Source organism: Equus quagga, chromosome 15, assembly GCF_021613505.1.
Source record: "Equus quagga isolate Etosha38 chromosome 15, UCLA_HA_Equagga_1.0, whole genome shotgun sequence".
NCBI classification, from domain to species: domain Eukaryota; kingdom Metazoa; phylum Chordata; class Mammalia; order Perissodactyla; family Equidae; genus Equus; species Equus quagga.
In genome coordinates, this window is record NC_060281.1 from 21167957 (window position 1) to 21192369 (window position 24413).

A 24413-nucleotide genomic window follows, 5' to 3' on the forward strand; every position below is an offset into this window, starting at 1 on the left:
GAGAAGAAACTGGGCTTAAGCCAGATGAACTCCTTGACCATAGGATGTGGCCTTTATCTTATAGGTAAAGAGGGGCCACAGATGGTTGTTGAGCAAGGGGATCCTTCAGGGAGACGAAGCTGCTGTATTTAAATGAGGCAGCAGGGTTAGATTCCCTAGATGATAAAGACAACAATGAGAAGATAATAAGAAACCTTTCATTTTGTAGATTATAAAGTCCACCGAGGGTTCCCATGGGCACATCTAGTCTGATCATCGTTGCAACCCTGAGAGATGAGGTGAACAGGGATTATGACCTTTGCTTGATGGATAGGAGGGTGAGGCTCATTCAAGGGCACCCAGGAGCCAGGAGGGATGTTAGTCCCCATCCCGTGGCTGCCCAGGGGAATGAGACCACCTTCTCAGGCCCCATCCTTAGGTCTTCTCTCCTGTCAGCTGGGTTCTGTCCCATCTTTAGGGCCTGGCATGCTGGTGTGTGTGTGTGTGTGTGTGTGTGTGTTGGGGGGGCGATGAGGGTGTCTGTGCAAGGAGCCCCACCCCACTCCCCTATCAGGCCAGCACCAGGCCTGCTGCACTTCTGGCCCACTGCCAGGGGCCACCCAGCACACAGTTGGTGGGCATCTAACCTCTGCTGACTGGTGCTGAGAGCAACGATGACTTGAGTAGGGGGTGACTAAGCCACTGCCAGAAGGTGCAGAGGGGCAAGCAGGGCTCAGGGGGATGGGGTGGGCACATGCACAGCTCTGTCCTTACAATAACCCCTTCGCGCCGCCCCCCCCCCCCCCCCCCCCCCCCCACCCCTCCCCACCCCCGCCCCGGCCCCACACCAGAAGCGCCCCAGCTGAGCAGCAGCCCAGGAGGTTGGGAAGAAGCCTCCATTTGCTTTTCCTGCCCTGCTGGGCTCCTCCCTCTCTCCTCTGGGTTCCCGACCCAGGGCTGGGAGTCTGTCTTCTGACGCCCCAATCTTAGCTCTTTCCTCTCTTGGGATCCCACCTGCTTGGCTGACACCCGGGCTCCCTTCCACACTGGGGCCTTCCTCCTCTGATGTTCACTTTCCTCGTCCTGGAGTTCCCAGCAGGGCCCAGGGGTGGGGAAGGAAATGGTAGAGCCCCTGGCTTCCGGAGACCTGCCCCCTGCCCCCTGCCCCGTAGACCAGGCCAGGTCGCCTGTCTTTCCACGGGACACAGCCCAGGGCCTGCCTCTCGCTGCAGCCCAGGTAGCATCTGTTGGTAGTGTCTGTTGGGGCCCCACTCTTCAGGAGAGTCCAGGAGCCCTAGGGGGACAGGGAGTGAGAGCACTGAAAAGGCACATCATAATAGAAGGCCAAGGGCGGCTCCAGGAGAGGGCTTTGCAGGGTTTGGAGAAGTGAGGTCTTGGAGCCGGAGTGGAGGCAGTCAGGGACTTCTGGCGGTGGGGTCCCTGACAGGAGCTGAGCCTCGAAGGGTGTGGGGCTTGGATCTGGGAGGGGACTTTCCAGGGGATTCTTCCCAGAGGGTGGGAGCCGCCTTACTCAGCAGTATGTGGCAGTGGGTTGAGGGGGAAGAGCAGAGGGGTGTGGCATACTTGCCCTGGTCAGCTCTGGAAGAGGTATGCATGATGGCCTGAAAGGCTGGGTGGTTAGAGGCTGTTTATTTGTTCATTCCTTCACTTACTAACTCATTCATTCATTTGCATTTGTCCAGAACCTCCTCTGTGCTCAGTGCTGTGCTTGGGACTGAGGGCTTAATGAGAAGCAGGGCAGATGTATTCCTTCCCTCCTGGAGGAGCTCCTGGTTAAGATGGGAAGGCTGATGAGCAAACAGGCCATCCCAAAACACTGATCCGCGCCTGGAGAGAAGAGATGCACGGGCTGCGAGAGCAGAGAGGAAGGCTTCTGCCTCAGATCCCAGGGGAGGTGGAGCAGAGAGCTGCAGGATGATGAGTGGGCTGGGCAGAGAGGCCTAGAAGGAGAAGAGAGCATCCCAGAACGGGAGTGGGGGTTGTTCTTTTCAGTGGGTGAAGATCAGGCAGGAGGCACAGTGGTGGCAGGGGCCAGATCTCACGTGTTGTGCTGTGTACATTAAGGAATTATCTGGAGGGCACTGGGAAGCCTTTGAAAGGCTTTAAGCAAGGGTTGTAAGGGATCCGATTTGTGTTTTGGAAAAATCCCTTTGGTGCAGGTGGAAATCAGGTTGGAGAGCATCTGAGGGAAGTCCTGTACCAGGTTCAGCTCCAGGGCAGGGAGGAGCACCTCCTGGACACAAGCCCTATAAAGGCAGGATGGTGGCCTTATTCTTGCTGTTACCCCTCAGCGCCCATTGGGGAGTGTTGCCCAAGTCCTGCTAAGGGAGGCCATGTGGGGTCCTGGGCGACGGCTGGTCTTCTTGCCCACAGAGTCCCTTGTTCTTGCTGAGGTGCAGCCACTGTGATGGTGACATAGCTCTCTGGCACCATCAGGGAAAGATGAGGGCCTCCATTCTGGGTGAAGGCTGCCAGGAGAAGGTGGGGAACCTCTTGGAGGAGGCAGGAAAGAGCCGGGTCTCAGAGAAGGAGCCTCTTTGGATTTATCCATTAATGCCTGCATCTCCTCGCCCCAGGTGATTCATTTGGCCTTTAAGAGTAAAATGCATGTGGTTCCCATGCCCTAGTGGGGTGGGTGTTGGGAGGGAGGTAGCTTGTCCCAGACTAAGCCCAGCACGTGAGGAGGGCAGATGGACCCCAGGGATGGGGGTGGAAATGAATGTCATGGTCGAGGGCACAGGTGGGGGAGGGCTGGACTTCCAAGGCTGCCTGCCCTGGGAAGGATGGGGGGTGATGGAGTCGGGGCTTTTGGGGCCATACCCTGTAGCTGTGCTCCTCTGCCTGCGGCCTGTGTGGGCTGGGGGATGGCATGCCACTGGTTCAGGAAGCTTCCTTCTCCCCCAGTTCCCCACACAACCCTCCCTCCCAAGGGGAGAGGGGAATGGAAGGGCAGAGAGGGCTGTTTGGCCAGGCCCCCAGTTCAGCCAGGCCTGGGAACCCTGCCCGAGGCGCCTGAGACAATGCGGGGAATGGAGGCTGGCCTGGCCAGAGGCGGGCTCGAGGAGGGGGCGGGACCAGTGCCCACTCCATTCACAGTCCTGGCCCAGGCACTGCATGGTGGCCTGCAGCACCATCCCCCACCCTTGGGCTCCCCGCCCAGTCCCAGGCTTCTACCCACCCACCCCTTAGGAGCTACCAGCCATACCATCCTCCCAGAAGGCCCGTCTCCTTCCCAGCCTAGTCCTAACCCCACAAGGGAAGAGTGTGTGTGTAAGATATGCCTGAGTGTGCCTCAGTGTGTGAGTATATATGTGTGTGGGCGTGTGAGTGTGTGTGTATGAGTGCTGGAGTGTGTATGTACATAAGTATCTGAGTGCGTCTCCGTGGGTAAGTGTATATATGTGTGTGAGCATATATATAAGCATGTGTGTGTCTATGAGTGTGTCTATGAGTGTGTAAATGTGCATGTGAGTATATATACATGTGTAAGTATATCTACAAGTGGGTGTTAGTGTATGTGTATCTACGAGTGTGTGAATGTTTGTGAGTGAGTGTGTGTGAGTAGTGGGGAAGTAGTAAGGAGACACAAGCTGTGCCCACTCTCCCCCGCCCCACCCCAGCCATTCTGACAGTGTAGTGGGTGCCCTGGCCTCCCATCCAGGCCTGCATGCCCGGCATTTCTCAGGACAGCCTTCCTTCAAACGGGTTAGCCCCCTGCCCTGCTGGTGCCATTTATTTTTCCCACCCACACAGCTTCGTATTCAGGGTGGAAAATGCAGCCCCCGTCTCTGGGAGCCTCCTTCTCTACCGCTGCCGGAGAACCCCAAGTTCTCTCTACCTGGCCAGCCAGAGTAGGACTGGGAGCTAGGGAGGAGCTACTGCAGGTTCCAGGGGAGATGACCCAACTTTTGGGGCTCTAGGCTGGGGGGGTTGTGGGGACAGGCTTCCTTGTTCCCAGCCCCAGGCCTGGCCCGGATTTCCCTGGACGGGACAGCAGGAGGGAGCTCTGGCCCACAAGAGAACTGGGATTTGGTTATTAAATCAAGTTGCAAGTTCAGTTGGCTTTCCGGCCAACTTTTCTTCCCTCCTCCCTTTCTCCTCAAGATAATAGAAATCCCCCCCCCCCCCCCCCAGGGGTTCCTTCCCTCCCTGGCCAGCTTTGGGAGGCTGGGGCCCTGCCATTGGCCCAGGCCCCTGTCATCACAGGCACACCCCCTGGGCCTGGGCCAGCTCCACCCTTCACCCCCCTCAAGGGGGAGCAATTACATCAGCTGCTCTTTCCAGCTCCAGCCCTCCCTGGGAGAGGCCTCTGACTATTCCCTGAAAGGGCCTGCTCGTCCTAAAGGAAGGATGTCATCTTTGACCCTGCCTCCTGACCTTTGACTGTCCCTGACCCCTGCCAGGCCTCGAAACCATGGTAGCAGCAGGGGTGAGTTGGGGCAGCATTATGCCTGGATTTGAATCCTGGTTCAGCCGCTTTCCGGCTTTGTGATACTTGGCAAGTCACTTACCCTCTCTGAGCCTCAGTTTCCCCATCTGTAACTGGGGATGATGAGAGTGCTGTGTTTATTGGTTTGTTCCGGGAATTCAATGAGTTAATATTTGTTAGGGACTTGTGCTTTATCTCACACTATGTAAATGTTGGTTAACTAGATACATCACTTCCCTAAATGTTGGTGAACTAAGGAATAGGTGGATGGGTGGGTCACTGACCCGCTAACCCCTGGCTTCATGCCTCAGCAGTTACCCCTGTTTTGGTAATTAGCTCCTACCCCACATGGACCCAAGAAGTCTCTGTCTTCTACCCCCTTGTGCAGTGCTGAAGTCCCATCCCCAGCATTTTGCCCTGATCCTGGCACTCCATCTCCTGGGGCAGGGATGTCTCAGGAGAACATGGAGCCTGATGGAGGGTCAGGAGAAAGTGTTTCTCACCCTGACCTTCTCCCCTCTGCTTTTCGGCCACAGCAGCCATCCCCTGTGGGGACCTGAAGGAAGAAGAGGTGCCCATGCATCAGGTCTCTCTCCAGCACCTTCTAGGTCTTTGCGCCCTGGAGAGGAAGTGGCAGCCTTGCCTGCTGGGCCAGAGATGTGGGTTTTGATTTGAGGATGGAAAAGATTCACTCATGGAAACTCACTTGCCTTCCTGAGACTGTGATCCTGATCCATTCCCAGACGCCCGTGCTGCTCAGGGGCAGTGGTGTGGGGGCTCCGCTCCACCTCGTAGGGGTGGTGGAGGGATTCTCTGTCCTCCCAGCACCCCATCCCCCAGCTTCTCCCCTCTCCCTAGGCTCAGACCCCACAGAGGGGCGGGCCTCAGCCTTGCCTGGTCTCCTTTGCACCCCTCCTCCTCGAAGGCCACGCAGAGACTTGTCCAGCTGTGAGCCCTAGGCCGGTGCCCTGCACTGCCCAGCCACTTCCGCCTGGCTCCACGGCGGCCTCCCTGTCCACCCGACTCTTGTCCTCACTGTGGGGCTGGAGACTGAGGCAGCTTTGTCCCTGGGCATGGGGCCTGCCTGATGCCAGGCTTCTTGGTGCTCAGAGTTCTCAACTCTGTCACAAGGACTCCCTCTGTCTTCTCCTGCGCCAGGCACTGCAGGGCAGGGATGGAAAAGGCTCAGGTGGTTCTGGTCACCATGGAGCAACTTGACCAGAGAACACCTCTCAAAGAAAAGCCAAGGGCAGGGAGCTTCCTTCTATCCTCCCTTCTCCCCTCCCTCCTTCCTACAAGTGTTTCCTGAGCCCTCTATTGTAGCAGGTGTGTGCCAGGCCCTGGCCATCAATGAAGGCTTACGCTGCTGTGAGGTTCAGAGGGAGCCCCGCTGCTAGACCACACACAGCTTTATTTTCCTTGCCTTCCACAGCTCTGCTCACTGGCGGCTCCCTGAGGGAGAGGCTGAGTCTCTACCCTCAGACTGTGGTGTCTCCCCGTCACGGGATTTCCTGCATTGATTGATTCATTGGTTCATTCACTTGCTGTCACTCAGGGGCTGCTCGCTATGTCCTGGGCTCTTGTGAATTGGCCAGTCATGCAGGTACCATCTAAACTGGTTCCCAGTGGATGAGAAGCTGGTTCTGGGCAGGGGGTTCCATGCAGAGGGAGCAGCACATGCAAAGCTAGGAGCCTGAGAGCGATTGGAGGCCGGCCCTGGGCTGGGGTTGGAAGGGGATTTGCAGTGGCAGTGACTCCCGGGGAAAGCAGGATCTGTCCCCGGAGCCATGGAGAAAGGAGGCTTTGAGAATGGTTGGGGATTTCACTGCTGTGTCAGGAGGAAACCCAGGAGAGTGTCAAGTATCATTGCCCAAAGGAAAATCCGAGTCCAAAATTCTGCCGAATCCCTGACTCATCGCTGGGGGTAGAGGGAGGTGGGAGAAGATTGGGCATCTGGTCTTCAGTTCCGGCCTTCCAGGAGGAGCCTTCCAGGAGGACGTCAGCTCCCTCCTCACAGACTCCTCCCCCTGCCTCCTCAACCTCCCTGCCCTGTGGAGAATGCATCCTAGGGCCCCGGCTGTCATCATGCTCTCCCTGTTGTCTAGTCATAGTCTCTCCTGCTGCTTTCTTGCATGTCCGTGGGGGGAGGGACCACGACTGCCCCACCCCCCAGGCCCTGACAGAGGCCCTCTTCATCCCCTACCTCCCATCCTTTACCTGCCCCAGGTACTGTCCTGGGCCACTTGGGCTCTGTCCAGGGCATGGGGTTAGTTCCTGGGAGACAGCCCTCAGCCCCAGGCCAAGCCTCCACCTTGATCTCTAGAGTAGACCAAGGTTTTAAATCACACTGAGAGGGCTGGAGGGGGTGCAAGCCCAAACTCTGCTCCTGTCTATTTATCTCTTTTGGCATCTCTGTCTCTTTTTCTCCCCCTCTCTGTCTCCACCCCTCCCTCTTTCTCTCTCTTTCTCTGTCTCTCTGTCTTTCCTTGGTCCTGTCTCGGCCTCCCACCTTCCCAGTCTCCCTTTGTCTCTGCCCCTCTCCCTCCCTCTAGGTCTCAGTCTCTGTCCCCGTGGCCCACTCTCTTTCTGATGGTCCCCTGGCAGTGCTGGAGGATGAGAAGGCGGAATTGTGGGGCTGCGGGCACATCTCTGCCCAGCAGTGTGCTGGTGGCCTGGCAAGGGGCATCGTGCACGGTCACCCACTTCCTCACCAGAGTCAGAGGAGATTCAGGGGACAAGGTCTCAGATCAGCAGCCTGGCTTCCATACCAGGCCTATTGGAGGAATTCATAATAAAGGACCGGACCCTGATGCCCTGAGAGCCTTAAGTTTCTAGAAGAAAGGTGGTGTGGTTGCTTCTCTAAGGGGGAAACCCTGCCCACCCAGTGGAGGGAAGGAAGAACATACACTGGTTGGACTTCAAGCCTCCCCTGAAAAGGTTCCACCTCCAAACTGTCCGTGGGATTGGGGACACTGTTTTGTCACAGAGAGGCAATGGGTTAGAGGCAGGAAACAAAGGAGGAGGGGACTAGGCTCTTCTCTGGCTGGCCAGTCAGTAGCTCCCCTGGGCATCAGTGCCGGGCTGGGCTCCCGGAGCCTCTCTGTGGGCATCTGAAGGAGGAGGAGATGGAAAACTCGGAGTCTGCAGAAGAAATTAAGCTCCTGGAGAAGAGATGAGCAAAGACAATGGGAACAGATCTCTCGAGGGTCCTGGGGTGGAGTGGGAGGCCACAAAAGCCGGGGGAAGGGTGTTTTCTACAAATGGAAGGCAATGCACTTTAGGGAAAACATGGAGCCATGCTGGCTGGATGCTCAGTGCGCCTGGAGGTCTGATGGGTCTCTCGTGAGGGCTGCTCAGATTGAGGAGTGGACAAATGGTGGGGCCCTGCAGTCTCATCTAGAAGGAGGGGGTCAGGAACTTTCCTGGTGACAGGCCAGTATGGTGACTGAGGGCACTAGGGTGGAGAAAATGGGACACCCACCCTGCATGGCTGATGGGGGAAGACACCCCTGTCCCCTGCTGGCTCCCCAGGACCCCACAGGGCAGTGTCCTGCTCCAGTTCTGAAGGTTTTCCGTTCACTGCCTCTGTCTCTCCTTGTTGTTCTCTCCCCAACCCCCCTTCTCTCTCTCTGTCCTTTTCTTCTTTCCCTTGTCCTCCTGTCTCTCTTAGGCCCTGACTCTCCTGTCAGGCCCTTCTCTCTTTCTCTGTGTCTGCTTCTGTCCAGCCCCAACACCCTGGCCTCTTTGTGCTGTCTGGAACCAGGAGAGCCCCCTCTCTCCGCTAGACACTGGATGACCCCTGCCTGTGGGAGGTGGGGGGGTGGGGGTAAGTGTGCGCATGTGCTGAGCCAAGGGTGATGATTGTGTGTGTGAGTGTGTCTGTGTGAGGGGGCTGCTGGTTGAGTCAAGAAGGAGCAGGCAGTGGAGGGTCTAGCTGAGGTGGAGGGGGTCAGGGCCGGCGGGGGCGCTGCTGTCCCTCTGGGTGGTGGGCAGAGATAGACTTTCAGGCGGAGGCAGCTCCAGCCCTGCCCCGGGGCCCCTACTCATTCTAGGAAAGTTACAAGAGCTGGCCCCACGGTGGCCAGCACACACAAAGCATGTTGCTCCACTCCCCACGTCTTTGCCTCTGTCCCTGTCGGTTTTGCTGCCAGTTCCTGGTGGCAAGCTGGCAGCCTCGTCTCTGAGGCCAGAACTGCCCACCTGGCTGGGTGGGGGCTCCGTCCTTGCTTATCTGTTGTCCCCAGGCAGGGGCAGGGACAGGAGCAACTCTGGGGCAGGGACATGCATGCTGGGCCTGCTGACACTCAGGAACGGCACCCACACACCTCCCTGCCAGCTGCCCACCCTGCACACTTTGCCTCATTCCAGGAGCTGGCCAAGCTGGTCTTCCCTGCATCCCCATCCAAGCTCGTTTTTTCCCACAAGTCTTTCCAGAGGCTGGGGTCTCCTGTGTGGGCAGCTCACCCTTCCTTCATTTCTCAGGCTTCAATTCCTGGCTGCAACTCGCCTCCTCTGGGAAGCCTTCTTTGATTGCCCCCTTTCCCTATCAGCTAGCCCATTCCTCCTTGGCCCTGCCAGATTGCTGGGCCCACAGAGGACACACCGTGTGACTGATATCCAAGTTCCTGGTCAAGTGCCTTCCAGGGAACAGCCTGGGGCAATGACTGCCACCCATCACCTGCCAGGCACTTTCAGTGCATTATTCACTTCTTTATTCACTTTATTCACACGACACCCCTCTCCGGTGGAGTTTGTTATTCCCATTTGACAGATGAGAAAACTGAGGCTCTGAGAGATTGACCAACTTGCCTGAGGTCACACAACAAAACCCCCAAACTCAAAATGAGGTGGGAATGGTGGGGGCTTCCATGGTAGAGGGACCAGTTCCCACCAACAAAGGAGTTGGTGTGTCTCAGCTCTCAGGCATGTTGGGATGGAAAGTCCAGGGGTTGCTACCAGAGTTTGGGATGGAGGCAGGAGGATGGGTGAAATGACCCCTTGAGAGTTTGCCTGGGTTTAGTCCCCTCCCTTTACCCTCCAAGCACCACCTTCATGGGGCTCACCCCCCTTGCTCTCCCATGAGCACAGTTGCTGAGTAGCTCCCAGGCCCTGCCTGGTTCACCCCAGACCCAGCTCTGGCTCCCTTCCTTGGGGCTGGCCCCAAGATGCCTGTGGAGGCCTGGTTCCGAGCAGCCTGCTCATTCTCTGCTCCAGAGGGCCCCCATCCTGCCCCCTCCCCAGACCGCCTTGGCTGGGATTCACCTAGGATCTCCACCCAGGGCCCTTTTCTAGCTTTGGGGTGTCAGAGGAGCCTGGATTCAGACTTCCCATCCCCGTGACCATACACAGAGCCCATCCCTCCTTTTCCCACCCTGTCTCTGCTCTTCTTCCTCTCTTCCTTCACTCTCTCTTACCTTTGGGGTGCCTACCACGTGCAATGCACTGTGCTCATGTCAGACCCAGAATCCATGGTAAGTGGGTCTGTCAACAGCCAATGAGAGGAAAACATGAACCAATGCAACATGAGTCTGAGCAACGCTCTGTGAGAGCTCTGGGAGGAAGAACAAACGTGGGTAGGCGCCATCTTGGAAACTGTCTGTAGCAACGGCATGGAGCTGAGCCTTGAAGCATTCCGACAGCAGAGGAGAGGGCACTGTGTGCCAATCTGGGGGCCACATCCTGTGTGGAAAGGCCAGAGGAGTTTATCATCTTGGACTATGAGCTTCTGGGCAGGGCCTGGATCCTCTAAAGCAGCACTGCCAGACTACCTGGGGGAAGGACCAGTTTTTTCTTTTTTAGTTCCAATTTGTCATAGACCAATAATATTATAAAATATAATACAAAGGAATTATTAGAAAAATAAAATAAGACACAGGAAGCTGCAATTTTTTATTGTTGGATTCAACAGACATGAAATCACTCTGTCAAATAGCTATTAAAGATTCTAAATGCCTGTGCTTCGTCTCTGTACCTCCCCTGTCCCAGGCTGGTTGTAAGTGGCTGTGGACAGGCCTGGAGGGCGGATCACTCCTTGAGTGTCACTGCCCTGGAGCAGAGTTTTCAAGCCGCAGGTCGTGACCTGCTCGTTGGGAGGGAAATTAATTCAGTAGGTTGGGGCTGGCATTTTAAAAACATGAAATAGAACAGAATAGGAAAAAGACTGTCCTACGTGTAGTAGGAAAGTGTGGTTTTGTGAGACGCATATTTCAGGTATGTGTACACACGCGTGCTCGCACTGGGCTGGGAGTTGAGGCCTATGACTGTGCGTTGTGGTCAGGTGCCCCTGCCCACAGTGCCCTATGGACCGACTCTGCTCTCTGCTGCCACTCTCCCCACCCGAGCTCCTCACTTCCCGCCCTCTAGAGTCTACTTCTTTGTCTCCTCCTCTGGCCATCTCTGGGCCTCTCTTGGTTCCCGGGCAGGGATCCTGCTCTGGCGACCTTGGCCTTTCCACTTGCCTGTTTCTTTCTTCTGGACAGTTCTCCTCCTCCCTCACCTTTGCTAGATGCTCCCTTCCTCCTGGGCCCCATGTAATTAGGCCCCAAATGCTGTACTGGGCCCAGGGCAGCCCCGAAACACAGAACACAGGGGCCCTGCCCTCAAGAAGGGAGAGCTGTGCTTGGGGTCAGAGCTGTACTGGGCGGTCCGGGAATGGAATGCATAATATAAAGGAATACGTGAAAGGAACCAAGCCCAGAACTCGGCTCAAGGCCCCTCCCCGCAAGGCTGGGCCAGGAGAGGACCTGGCTCCCCCCGACGACCCATGATGGGGGGAACCACATGACCCCATCCAGGGTCCCTGCTTAGATTTCACCTCCTCTTTTTACGGCTCTGTTGATTCACTGCTCCCACTCTTGGGATGTGCTACAATTTATTTAATCAGTTCTCTATACGTGAACATCTGGGTTGTTTCCACTTTTTTTTTTTTTTAAAGATTTTATTTTTCCTTTTTCTCCCCAAAGCCCCCTGGTACATAGTTGTATAATTTTAGTTGTGGGTCCTTCTAGTTGTGGCATGTGGGACACTGCCTCAGCGTGGCTTGATGAGTGGTGCCATGTCCGTGCCCAAGATCCAAACCAGCGAAACCCTGGGCCACCAAAGTGGAAGGTGCAAACTTAACCACTTGGCCCCGGGGCCGGCTGGTCCACTTTTTTATTTTTAGAATTACGAATAATTAGAAACAATGCTGCAATGAACATCTTTGTATCTCTCCCTCACCACATCCATAGCTGCTGATTCCCAGAGGTCCCCTTACTCCACCTCCTGTTTCTCATGTCTTCATCCACACGTGGTCCACATTCCTTCTGCTCCTCTCAGTCCCCAGCTGGCTGGGTCTCCTGTCATGGGGCTACGCATGAGCCAGAGGTTTGGAAACTGTGATCTCCTCCCTCCTCTGGCCACACACCCGCCTTTCTCACAACGACTCATTTGGTTTCTGCAGCCAGGCTTTCCAAAAAGCCAGCTGTATCATAAGGGCCCTTTCACTGCAAGGAACAGAAACCCAACTCAAAATGGTCTAGACAATACAGGAAGTGTTTATTTCATAAGAAAAATGTCCTGAGGTAGGGCGGCCCCAGGGCAGTTAATTGAGTGACTATACCACATCGTTAGACATCCAGGTTCTTTCTGTCTTTCTGCTTTGCTCTCCTCAGGTGTTGGCCTGCTCCTCCAGTGCTATAGCTCCCCTCATGGTTGCAAGATGGCTGCTGAAGTTCCAGACGTCACATCCAGACATGTTGTGTCTGGAGTTTGAAGAGGGGCCATCTCTTTCTGAGGATCTGTTTTTAAGATCAAGAAAGCTTTTCCTTGAAGTGCCCCTGGCAAACTTACCCTCGGCTCTCATAGGCCAAGGTTATGGCACATGCTCATTCCTTTGTTAACTCTTGGTAGGGAGAATGAGGCTTCCCTGGTTGGTGAGGCATGGCGCTGTGTGAAAGGGTAGGTTGGGTTTTAAAGAAGACAAGGGGTTTGGGGGCAGGGGCTGAGTTGACAACCCACAGTGTCTATCATGTGGGCGGGTAGAGAAAGTCTCCCCAGTGGGGAGGACTCCATTTCTGTGTTTCTCAATCAGCTGGGCCTGTGGCTCCTGCCCTGGAGACTTAGCTTGACTCTGATTCAATTAGAAAACATTTATTGAGGGAATGAGATATGGTTTCACCCTTAAGGGAGTTTGTTGTAATGCAGGAGAGCAGGGCCTGGAGAGCAGAGGCCGCGGGGAGGACGAATCTGCTGAAACTGGAGACGGGAAGTGCTCCAGCCCTTCTCTCCAAGGACTGGAGCTGATGAGGAGTCCCTGTTTGGGCTGAATTGGATGCAGGGGACTGACTGAGATGACCGTGGATCTGGGCTTCCGCTAGTGCTGGGGCCAGCTCCGTGTCAGGGATGGGGAGACCAAGGTGTGGGAGGTACAGAGGTAAGGGGGGCGCTCATCCCCAGGCAGGGTCCCCCTTCTCCTAGCCCTCAGGTGGGATTTGTCCTTGCCCCTGAGTCACAGAGGGACAGGAAGGAAAGAAGGAGGTTTGTGAGTCAGGAGCCTACCTGAGGAAAAAGAAAAACACAGGAAGTGACTCAAGGCCTATAGGGCAGACAGGTGGCCTTGGTGACCTGGGACAGACCCTGGGGGAGTTGGCTGAGGGCAGGGGTCCCCTCCCCAGAGGCTGCCGGTGCACGCTATCCTGGCTATTTCTGCCAACGATGTTTCCCACAAACCGTTCCCCTCCTCACCACAGCAGGCTGCCTGCCCACTCAGCCTCAAACCCGGCTAAGGGCTGTTGCAATTCCTGGCCCTGGTCCACCCCCTGCATCCGGGAGGGAGGGCTCATCACCTCTGACCCCAGAAGAGGTCAACCTCTTTCCCTGCCTCCCCCCAGTCCATCTCCCTCTGCTCTCACACCATGAAGGGAGAGATACAGGAGCCACTAGAGGGTGGGGGCCTTCTGAGCAAAGGAGATACGTCTGTGTGCGCATGTATGACCGGGCTGTCCTCAGGGTCGAGCATGTGGCCCCAGGCGGAGTGGTGGGTGTACAGGGAGAGGGAGCACAAGCCCTGAACCACCAGGTCCTCTGCTGTGTGCGAGTCAGAGGGGCCTTTGTCTACTCACTGGAGTTCAGGTTGGAGGCCAAGCCTCCAGCTAATAATAGAGTAATATTTTGCTTCCCTTTACTACTGTTCTTATACATGAAGCTTCCTTAGGGACCTCTGAAGGAGGAGGAGTGGCTGGGCCAAGGCATGATTAAAGCATATTATTTTAAATTTTATTTTTCAAATGTAGGTTATATTATACGTAAATTTTCAACTTGTTTTTTCACGTATTATCTTAGATATCTTTCTAATAGTATATACAAAAAGCTTCCTTATTCTTTTTAATAGCTACATGGTGTTTCACTCATGGATGTACTATAATTCATTTAACCAATTCCCTATAAATGAATCTCTGGGTTGTTTCCTTTTTTATTTCTAAATTATAAACAATGCTGTAATGAACATCTTTGTACATTTACCTCTGGGCACTTGCATAAATGCTCTTGCAGGATAAAATCCTAGAAGTTAAACTGCTGGTCAAAGAGTGTGAACACTTAAAATGAAAAGATAATGCCTAATTGCTCTCCGGAATGTACTGATTTTCCTTCCTTTAGTATTGTATGAGATGGCCTGTGTAGCCCTGCCTTCTACCACACTGTGTGTTATGAATCTTCTTGATCTTTGCTAATCTGAGAGGTGAAAAATTATATCTTATTTTCATTTGCATTTGAAATTATTAGTCAGATGGAGCATTTTGTATATTTTTCCCAGCCAGTTGTGTTTTTGGTGAATGGCCTATTTATATTGTTTGCCTATATTTTCCCCCTGGATTGTTGTCTTTATTGTTTTGTAAAATATGTCTTTTTTTAAGCTGAGAAAATGACCATTTTGTTGTACATCCTACGGGTATACTTTCTCTTGTTTGGTTGTTTGATTTTGTTTGTGGAGTTTTTTCTTTTAATTTCTACTTGGATACATTTATTAATCTTTTCTGCTGTGACTTCTGTTTTGTTCCATGACTAGAAAAGTCTTTGCTATCCCAGAATCATAACAACATTTACACACATTTTCTTCTGGCACTTTTATGGCTTTATTTTTCAAATGTCTTATTTTTCAAATGTTTTTTTCTTTGAAGCTTTGATCCAGTTGGAATTATTTCAGCGTTAGGTAGGGTTTACGGATTTATTTATTTTAGTCCCAAATATCTGGCGAATGTCTCAATTCATTGAATTGAATTCACATGTTTGTTTGGGTGACTTTCAAATTTCTTCATTCTTTACTACTGAGCTGCCTGCCTGTACCAGTCCCATGCTATTTTAAGTATTGTAGCTGTATCATATTTTAAAAAATGTTTTATAGGGCTACTCTTCCCTTGTTAGTTTACAATTTTCCCTCCAGGAGTGTTCTGGCTATTCTTTTATACTTGTCTTTCCAGATGAATTTATTATCATTTTGTCAAATGTTGTCAAAAAAAGCAGCTGATATTTTGTACAGACGTCCACTGAATTTATAGGTTCATTATGGGGACACTAACATGCTTACAATATTATTGGCTTTTTATCCAAGAGCAAGGTCTCGCTCTATTTATTCAGTCTATGTTTCTGTCACTCGTTTGGGTTTTATAGCTCTTTCCATGTATACCTACACATTTTTTTTCTACATGTTTCACGTATGTTTTATTTTTTACTTTTAAAGATTGGCCCTGAGCTAACATCTGTTGCCAATCTTTTTTTTCTTCTTCTCCCCAAAGCCCCCCAGTACATAGTTGTATATTCTAGTTGTAGGTCCTTCTGGTTGTGCTATATGGGATGCTGCCTCAGCGTGGCCTGATGAGTGGTGCTAGGCCCACACCCAGAATCTGAACAGCGGAAACCCTTGGCTGCCAAAGTGGAACTCACGAACGTAACCATTCGGCCACAGGGCAGGACCCCATGTTATGCTTTTGTTGTCTTCATGGATGAGACCTTATTTCTCTATTTCTTAGTTATTTCTTGTGCTTAGGAAATCTTGTTTTTAAACTAGCCACCTTGTTAAATTCTCTGGTAACTACTAAAAGTTCTTTAGTTCTTTATATTCTCTTGGAATATGCAAGCATAGAATAATATCATGCAATGATAATAGTTATGCTTGCTTCTTACAATATTTATATTTCTTATTTTATTCTTTTATCCAATTGCATTGTCAATTAATTCCAGAACAATGTTCAATACTAGTGGTAGTAGTTAATGGTGACAGCTGACATCTGTCTTTAATATGGGACAACTTCTAAAGTCTCCTCATTAAGCATGTTGGGAAAAATTCATCTCTTTATTTTACATATTAAAATTGTGGGTTGTATTGAGTTTCCCAGTGTTTGTCCTTATTGCTCTTCTGGAAGGAACCACACAGCCTTAATGTATTCTGCTTTTATTAACACAATCTTAATCAATACACACTTCATTAGCTCAGAACTTCCTCCTTAGCTGATCATCCCTCCCTTGGAAGTAGAAGCACAAAGAAAGCGATGGAAGTGTGAGATGGGGGCATGGCCACAGGGAAGAGCTGAAGCTCAAGCTGTGGGCTCTCGGCTTCCTGTCGCCAAAGGAGTAAGGATCCACAAGAGGCATCCCCTGCCCCCCAAACTCAGAGAGGAAACAGAGCTGAGCAGGGGGTGAGGAGGGCCAGGGAAGAGAGGGAGGCTAGTGAGAACAAAGGAGCAGAGGGCAGGGGGCCTTGGAAGAAAATCGGGAACCCTTCTGTTGGTCCCTGAAGACTTCCTGCCCCTCTATCACCCTCAGGGCTCTCTCAAGTCCTAGTCTTTTGAAGGAGACATGGTTTTGAACTTTGGGCTCCTCCCTACAGGTGGCTCTTCCCACACTAGGGGAGGTGGGGCAGGTTAAAGGAGTCCTCTGAAGCTGCTGGGAGATGAAGGAAGATGTCCAGCCTGCTCAACATCTGGACTTCCCTCAGCAGCTTCTGAGAACAAAGACCACTCCACCCCTCTCCCCACTTCCTCCAGGGTCCTGAGGGCTGTTCTTTTGTCCTAAACATATGACCTTGTTCCACCTTCCCTCCACTTCCTGATGCAGTTGGGGGTCCTCTGGCCTTGCACCTTTGTTAGGAACCTGACTGACTTCATCATCACCCTTGAGTGAATGTTGCTGTGCTCAGAGGCTTGCTGGAGAGAGGAGAGGGTCGGGGGAGAGAGGAAAGCAACTTTCCAGTATGGACCATGACAGGTATAGGGCACTAAGGTGGCTGAGGGCACCTACGTAGGTCAAGGGCTAAAGCCAGGTGGCCAGAAAGAGACAAGTGTACCCTTCAGATGTCTTCTCTAGGCTGGCCTCTCTCCTTACCATGACTGTCAGCTCCAGGAGCACAGAAGGAATAAGGCCTTGACCAACAATCTCCACGTCTTCCAGGCCCATGAACCCCCTCTGGCCCTTAAGTAATCCAGTCATTTAAGAGGAAGGGAGGTGACTGTGGCTGTGTTTATATGACCCGAGTGGGTATAGACACATTTCCATTCTTTCTCATGAGACAAGATCAGGAGCAAACAGACAAGTGTGCGGGTAAACTGAGTTTCAGGCAGTGAGGACGAGCATGGTCAGCCATTGACAGGAGGCCAGCAAGAGTGAATGGCGGGCATTCCTGCACGGAGGCAGGGGTTGAATGCGATGATCTCTGGATGCTGATAATACTCTGAGGATTAAAGGATTCCTGAGTCTTTTCCTGCTACTTTTGGCTCATCCCAGTAGGGGCAACCCTGTTGGGATGGAGCTAACCGCATTTCCCAGCCATGGGAGGCTGGGACTAGAGTGGGGAGGTTGGTCAGCACAAAGAGGCTCCTGCCATCAGACTGGGGCTCAGGGAAGAAATCGAGCTTCTGGCAAGATGGCAAGAGCAAGGTATACCCCAGCTTTGGGGAGTCAGGACCCTGGGTGGGCACACGAGGCAGAGGCTTGGATAGAAAGAGGCGAGATGGGCCCTGGAGTTTGGACCTGGACTTCCACAACAAGGAGGGGTGCACGGCAGAATGAAGAACCCTTAGGGCATTTGAGTTGGCCTCTACCAGTCGCAAGGCAAGAGGGCTTTCCCTAGAATCCTCTTGCAAAATCATGATGGATTCTTGACTGATGCAGCTTCCTGTGGAAAAGGAGGTGCCACTGTTGGGTTCTGTTAAGTGCCCTGGATGAGTCTTACTCATTTCCAGTCTTCTCAATTTCTGCACTGGGTCCAGGCCCCCGGGGGAGCTGCTAGTAAATACATCCCAGATGTGCTGTGTGAGATGGAGCCAAGATGGCAGCTAGTTGACTGCTTTTTGGAATAACAGTGCAGCTTTCTGAGAGAAGCCTTCTTGTTTGGGCAGACCTGGTGTTAGCAGCTTGGGGAGACCAGAAGAGCTCTCCCTCCCCTCCCCAGAGCCAGAGACCCTCAGGATTGGAGGGGCCCTTTCTAAACTGTGCTCCAGGGAACCGAAGAGGTTCTGTGGAGCCTCCTGAGGTGGGTTTGACGGCTGAGCTGGATGGGGTTGGGCACCTCCCCAATCCTCCCCACACCAGTGACAACCAAAGACCTTCCTCTGCTTTGATCTGTTGTACAGAAGGGGCTTCGGAGTCAGAGTCCTCTGTACAGTGAGTTCTGAATCTTAAACATTGGAAAGGCCCTGGAGTGGCCAGGAGGCCCTGCACCGTGGGGTCCGTGCCTCCGCCATGAGATGCCTGCTCCATCCAGGCTGAGAAGCTGGCATCTGCAGCCAGCTTCCCTGGGTCATACTCCTGGGGCTGCCATTTGGCAGCTCTGGGCTCTTAGGCAGGCTACTTAGTTCCCTCCGTGCCTCAGTTTCCTGAGTGGTAAAATAGGTTGCTGCAACAGTTAGGAAAGTCGTTTACGGTGAGCACATAGCACAGGGCCTGGCACATAGCGTTAGTTATTATCAACAGCATTATCCTACCCGCAACCCCCCCCCCAGCAATGGTACTAACTCACTGCCTCTCCAGGACGCCTGTTCTGTGTTCTGACCATCCTCCCTGCTTGGGCAAGGGCCACTCTGCTCACTCCGTGTCAACAGCCTAAGGGGCTTCATGTTTTTATAGAAAAGTGGAAAAATTCAGAAAATCAAAGAAAAGGAAAGAAAGAAAAGAAAGAATAAAAGTAAAGAAGGAAAAAATAAAAAAAGAAATTACCACTGTCCAATTACTCAGAGAAAACCACATGCGGCACCTTGATCCTTGTATTGGTTTTCTACGCAGCCATAACAAATGACCACAGACTTAGGAGCTTAAAACAACTCCCGGTTATTATCTCACAGTTTCCAAAGGTCAGAGCTTCAGGTGAGCTTGACTGGGCTCTCGGCTTAGGGTCCCACAAGACTGAAATCAGGGTGTCAGCAAAGCTGCTTCCCTACCTGGGGCCTCTGGGGATGGATCCACTTCCAGGCTCATTCAGGTTGCTGGCAGAATCCAGTTTGTCACAGGTGTAGGACTGTTTCCTTGCTGGCTGTCACCTGGAGCCCCTAGCTCCTAGAGGCCTCTTCCTGGTTATTGCACATGGCCGCCGAACATCTCAGAACCAGCAAAGGATCGTTTTCACACTTGGACTTTCTTGGACTTCCTTCTGTCAGCCCTCTCTAGTCTTCTTTTGCCACATCTTTCTTCTACTTCCAGGCAGTGAATGTTCTCCGCTTTTAACGGCTCATGCAATTAAATTGGGTCCACCTGGATAACCCAGGAAAATCTGCCTGTTTTCAGGTCTGTAACCTGAACCACATCGGCAAAGTCCCTTTTCCCAGGTAACATAATATATACCCAAGTTCCAGGCATTAGGGTGTAGCCATCTTTGGGGAGGTGATATTTGGCCTACCACCATGTTTATGCTCCAGGCACGTTATCTTTGTAAAGAAATATTTATAAAAGTGTGCAGTTTCATTTGCTGGCAACTCAGTTTTATTTCCTTTCCCTGCTCTATGCTTCCCTCTGCCCAGTAGGGGCTGGAAGCCAGGGAACTACAGTTCTTGGAATTCCCGCCAGCCAGCGAGAGGCACGTCCGTGAGCTCTGGCAGGTGGAGACAGCATAAATCACAGCATTGTTTTCCTGGCAGCCGAGGGCAGGTGTGTGGGCTTCAGCAGACAGGAGATTTGGGAGCAGCCTTGAGGCATCTTCTCTATTTTGATGCTGGAGGCTCAGGCATCAGGTGGTTTCCACAATTTCCTGACACCCTAAAAGTTAGCAATGAACCTGACAGCCAGCCCTTCCACAGCTTTGTAAACACCTACTTCTCTGTACTAGATCCCTTTCTGCTTGAAATGCCTGGAGTGGTTTCCACGTTCCTAGCTGGCTGATACGGGGATCTTGTTGACCATAACAATTTATAACTGGCTTGTTTTCACTTAATAATAGATCATGAAGATAAATCTGTCCACAGGGCATTCAACCTTTTAAAAATATTTTTTAAAACTTGGGTTTCCATGGCTGCATGCTAGCCCATCATATGGATGTATCATAATTTATTTAAGCAATCCTCTGCTGTTCAACATTTAGGTTATTTCCTGTTTTTCACTTTTATAACCCACAGTGTCAAGAACATTCTTGGCCATGAATCTTAGTGCATAGCCAAGAGTGTTTACTTAGAATATATTCTTGAAGAGCAATTTTTAGTTACAGGGAATTAACTTTTTGAAAGCTTTTACGCATATTTCCAGATAGGTCGACCGTGTTTTTTATCTTTTTCCCCAGGACACTGCACTCCCGGGTTCTCCTCCCACCTCTCCAGCTATACCTTCTCTGTCTCCTTGGCTGTTCCTTCTCTTCTCTCTGACCTCTAACCAGTGGAGAGCCCTGGAACTCAGTCCTTGAACTGCTTCTCTTTTTTATCTACACTTATTCCCTTGGTACATTAATTCACTCTCATTGCTTTAAATACTGTTTGTATGCTGATGACTCCTCATTTATATCTTAGACCCAAGCCTTTCCCTTGAACTCCAGACTTGTCTATTCAAATTGCATGCTCAACATCCCAACCTGGATGTCTAACAGGAATATCAAAATTGGCATGTCTGAAACTGAGTTCCTGATCCCCCCTCTCAAATCTGCTTTCCCCACAGTAGTCCCATCTCAGTTAATGACAACTCCTTCCTCTGAGTTGCTCAGACCAAAAAGCTGGTAGTCATCCTTGATGCGTCTCTTTTTCTCGCACCCTGTGTCCAATCCATCAGGAAATCCTATTGGCTCTAACTTCAAAATACATCCATAATCTGACCATTTCTCACTGGCTCCCCCATTACCACCTGGTCCAAGGTACCATCTTCTCTCAGCAGGGTCATTGCAAGAGCCTCATAACTGGTCTCTCTGCTTCCTCCCTTGCTTAGTCTATTCTCAACAGGGGCCAGGGTGATCCTGTTAAAACATAAACCAGATCATGTTGCTCCTCTGCTCAGAACCCTCCAGTGGCTTCCATCTCCCTCAATAAGCCAACATCCTTATAGTGGCCCACCAAACCTTAACCAACCCCTCCCCATTGCCTCTCCAACCTCCTCTCCCTACTCTCTGCCTACCTAATCCACTCGGGCCACCCAAGCCTTCTTGCTGTTTCTCAAATATTTCAGGCAAGCCCCACCTTGCGCCATCGCACCAGCTGTCCCCTCTGCCTTTCCCAGGTATCCACATGACACGCTCCCTCATCTTCTCAGGTCTTACGTCAAATGTCTCCTCAGTGAAGCCTTCTCTCTGATCCTCCCCCATGTAAAATGACAACCTCTAGCCACCCTGAACCCCATTTCTACTTTACTTTTCTCTGTAGCTCATACCATCTCTATCAAATATGTATAAATATGAAACATTTATTTTGTTTCTTGACTATCTCCTCTTTGAGGGTGGGAAACTTTGTCTGTTTTGTTCACTGATATATCCCCTAAGAATTCTGAGAACAGCAGGCACTGGATAAATATTTGTTGAATGAATAAATGGATTTGGTGTTTTTCTTTTAGATTTGATAGACCCACCATCCTGAGCCAGCGCATGAGGCTCCCATGTGGACCATTTGTGAAGCACATTACAGTTTACAGTGTTGATCTCACTTCACCTCAAAGTCTGACGGGTAGGATGGTACAGGGGTAAAGAGCTTTGCCCCACTGTTAGCCCTTTTGTCCTATAGTTTTCTCATCTGCAATAACAACCATCTCCTAGGATTGTTGTCAAAACTAAATAAGATAATTCAAGCAAATAACTTGCTTAGTGCTTGGCATCTCTTAATCACTTAATAATTACAAGCTAGTTTATTCCTATTTGGTAGTAGAGGAATTTGAAGCTGAAAAAATTTAGGAATTTGCTAAAGGTTACATGTTAACGGGAAGAGTGAAGTTTGAATCTGGGATTTTGATTCACGATACTTTCTGCATTAAACCAAACTTAATATAATAATCTAATTAGGAGTGTGGGACTCTCCCCCAAAGCCCTAAGGCTGGAGAGAACTGGGGAGTCTCCTGATTTCCTTCTGTTGTTTGAATTCCCTCCATGGCGTTTTGGCCAAGTCATCATTTAACCTCTGTTTATTCTCTCCAGGCCTGGGAGACTCATTGCCTCCAGGCTGCACATTCCCGGATGAGGCAGCTAGGCACTCTGCAGTTCATCATGCATGTGAGCAAGGTGGCAGTCAGTGTCAGGGCCCACCAAATGTCCATCTTCCCCACCCTCCTTCCTTACACAATTCCAGGTCCAATTCGGGGCAGCAATGTGCCAAGGAAAAGCTAGACTCTTCAGGCTTCTTCACAACGAGGCTGGGCCTTTGGGACACAGTTGTGGCCAATGAGCTGTAACTGGAGATGGACTGGGTGGTTTTCCTGATTAAAAGGGGAGCGGCATCAAGCCATGCTGAGGTGGCATCCCACATGCCACAACTAGAAGGACCCACAACTAAAAATACACAACTATGTACCGGGGGTCTTTGGGGAGAAAAAGGAAAAATAAAAATCTTAAAAAAAATTGTTTAAAAGGGGAGCGGATTTTCAGCAGGCCTCATGCTCTGCTCTTCCCTCTTCCCTCTTTTCCTGTCTGTAATGTGGGTGTGATGCCTGGAGTCCAGCAGCCATCTTCTGAGCATGAGGGGGAAAGCCACATGCTCAGCCTGGAGTGAAGGAAAGCTAGAAGAGCCTGGGTCATGGAGGGCAGCACAGATGCAGGTCATCAGTCTCTGGCTGCTGCTACCGCCATGCTTCTTGTGGTGTGAGGAAAATACCCCCTCCTTGGTTCAGTCTCTGAGGTCGAGTTTCTGAGGCTTGCAGCCTAGTGCAATCCTATCCCATACAATGATCCAAGCATTCTGCAGCAGATGCTATTCCTTAGGCACGAGCAACTTGGGTTTTAGTCCCATTTTTCACGAGGCTCAACAAGCTTTAAGGCTATAAGATTTTGTAGTATCCCTGGGAAGCAACAGGGGTTGATGCTCTTGTGATGGATAAACACAGGCTGCAACCAACCCCAGCTGGACATTCCTGAAAGGGTCCTGGGGAGGCTGGCCCTCCTCTGCTGGGCTCGTCACCAGCACATCCCGAAGAAGGATGTCCTGCCCTACGGAGCAAGACTTGAAAAAATGTGTCTCTCTTTGTGCCTGGCAATTCTGCTTCTAGGATTTTGTTTTAAAATAACAATCAAAGAAATGAACAGCTACTTGTGTATGAGAACATTCACTTACCATGGCCCTCTGTGTATCAGTGGAACCTAGAAAAAAAATTAAATGCCCAACAGCAGAGGAATGGCTAAGTAAATTATGGCACATCCACAGTATACAATAGGTTGTAGCCTAGTGAGGTCATGTTGTGGATGACTGTTTTATTAAGGTGGGAATTATTGATAAAAAAATATAAGTTATGAGCATGCTCAGTATAGTTCTAATTTTGCAAAAAATACACATATACGACCCCCTTCTCCCTGACTCCAGCTCTCTCAGGGTGTGCCCAGCAGCTGCTGCTCTTACCGTGTCAACTGTCACTGCTTCCTCCACTAGAACTTGTGGCTTGAAGGACAGGGACCGTTTTCCTGCTCTTTGGAACCCCAGGGCCTCACCTCGGCCTTGGCCTTGGCACAGAGCAGGGGCAGTAAACATGTGTGGAATAAGTGAGCAGGGAATTGGCAAGTATAGATTCCATGCCACTGTTGCTGCCTGTGAGGGTCTGGGTGGACCTCTGGCGGCTGTGTTTCCTGGTCCTGCTGACCTCCCCCTCTGGTTCTCTACCAGGCCCTGCAACCCAAGCTAGACATGCTGGTCCCCATTCCTGGCCTTGTCAGCCTCACCGGGCTCACCCCACACCAGTGGAATGAGAAGCTCTAGGGTGGGCTGGCTTTGAATGTGGGGACAAGGCTGCCTACACTACCCTGATGCGCGACAAGGAGCAGGGCTCAGTTATGATCCTGAAAGCTGATCTCTGCTGCTGCCTGCCACTGCCAGCTGCACAGCTCTCATCTCCACACTGTTTTGCTGCACACAGACAGGGTTCGGGTGGCCCCTAAAGGCAGCCCCCGAGGAGTGGCCATCCTATTCTGCCTGGCATTGTAACCGGGAGAGTTAACACGATAGCAGGGGTCGTACAGGGCAGGATCCGCCCTAAGGCTCTACCTGGGACCCTTCTCTTGGGCCTCACAGCCAGCTGTGTGCGGGGTATTACTACCATCATCTGCATTTCACAGAGGGGCCAACTCAGACCCTGAGAGGTTAAATAGCCTCTCCCATGTCCCATACCTGGCCAGGGACAGAGTGGGGACCCCACCCCAGGCAGCCTGATGCCAGAGTCCGGGCCTGAGCCTCTCTGCCCTGTTGTGTGGGAGTTTTGCATAGACATGTACCTGGAACCCTTCCACAACACCACCGTTCCAGAAACTTAAAAGGAAGAAAATGTGGTTAAAAATACAAAAGGAACAATCATATTGAAGACAACAGCCTTTTTTCCACATTGCCTTTCCCAGATCAGTCTTGGGGTGGGTGCCACTCTG

General features: G+C 51.6%; 1 long non-coding RNA gene across 1 annotated transcript in view; it reads left to right on the forward strand.

Annotated features, from left to right (window-relative positions):
* The first annotated feature begins 4320 nt into the window (after positions 1–4320).
* LOC124227264 (uncharacterized) overlaps positions 4321–24413 on the forward strand; it is a 34853-nt gene continuing 14760 nt past the window's right edge. The window contains exon 1 of the long non-coding RNA XR_006885435.1: positions 4321–4429. This is a non-coding gene — a long non-coding RNA (uncharacterized LOC124227264). The remainder of the gene's footprint in view (positions 4430–24413) is intronic.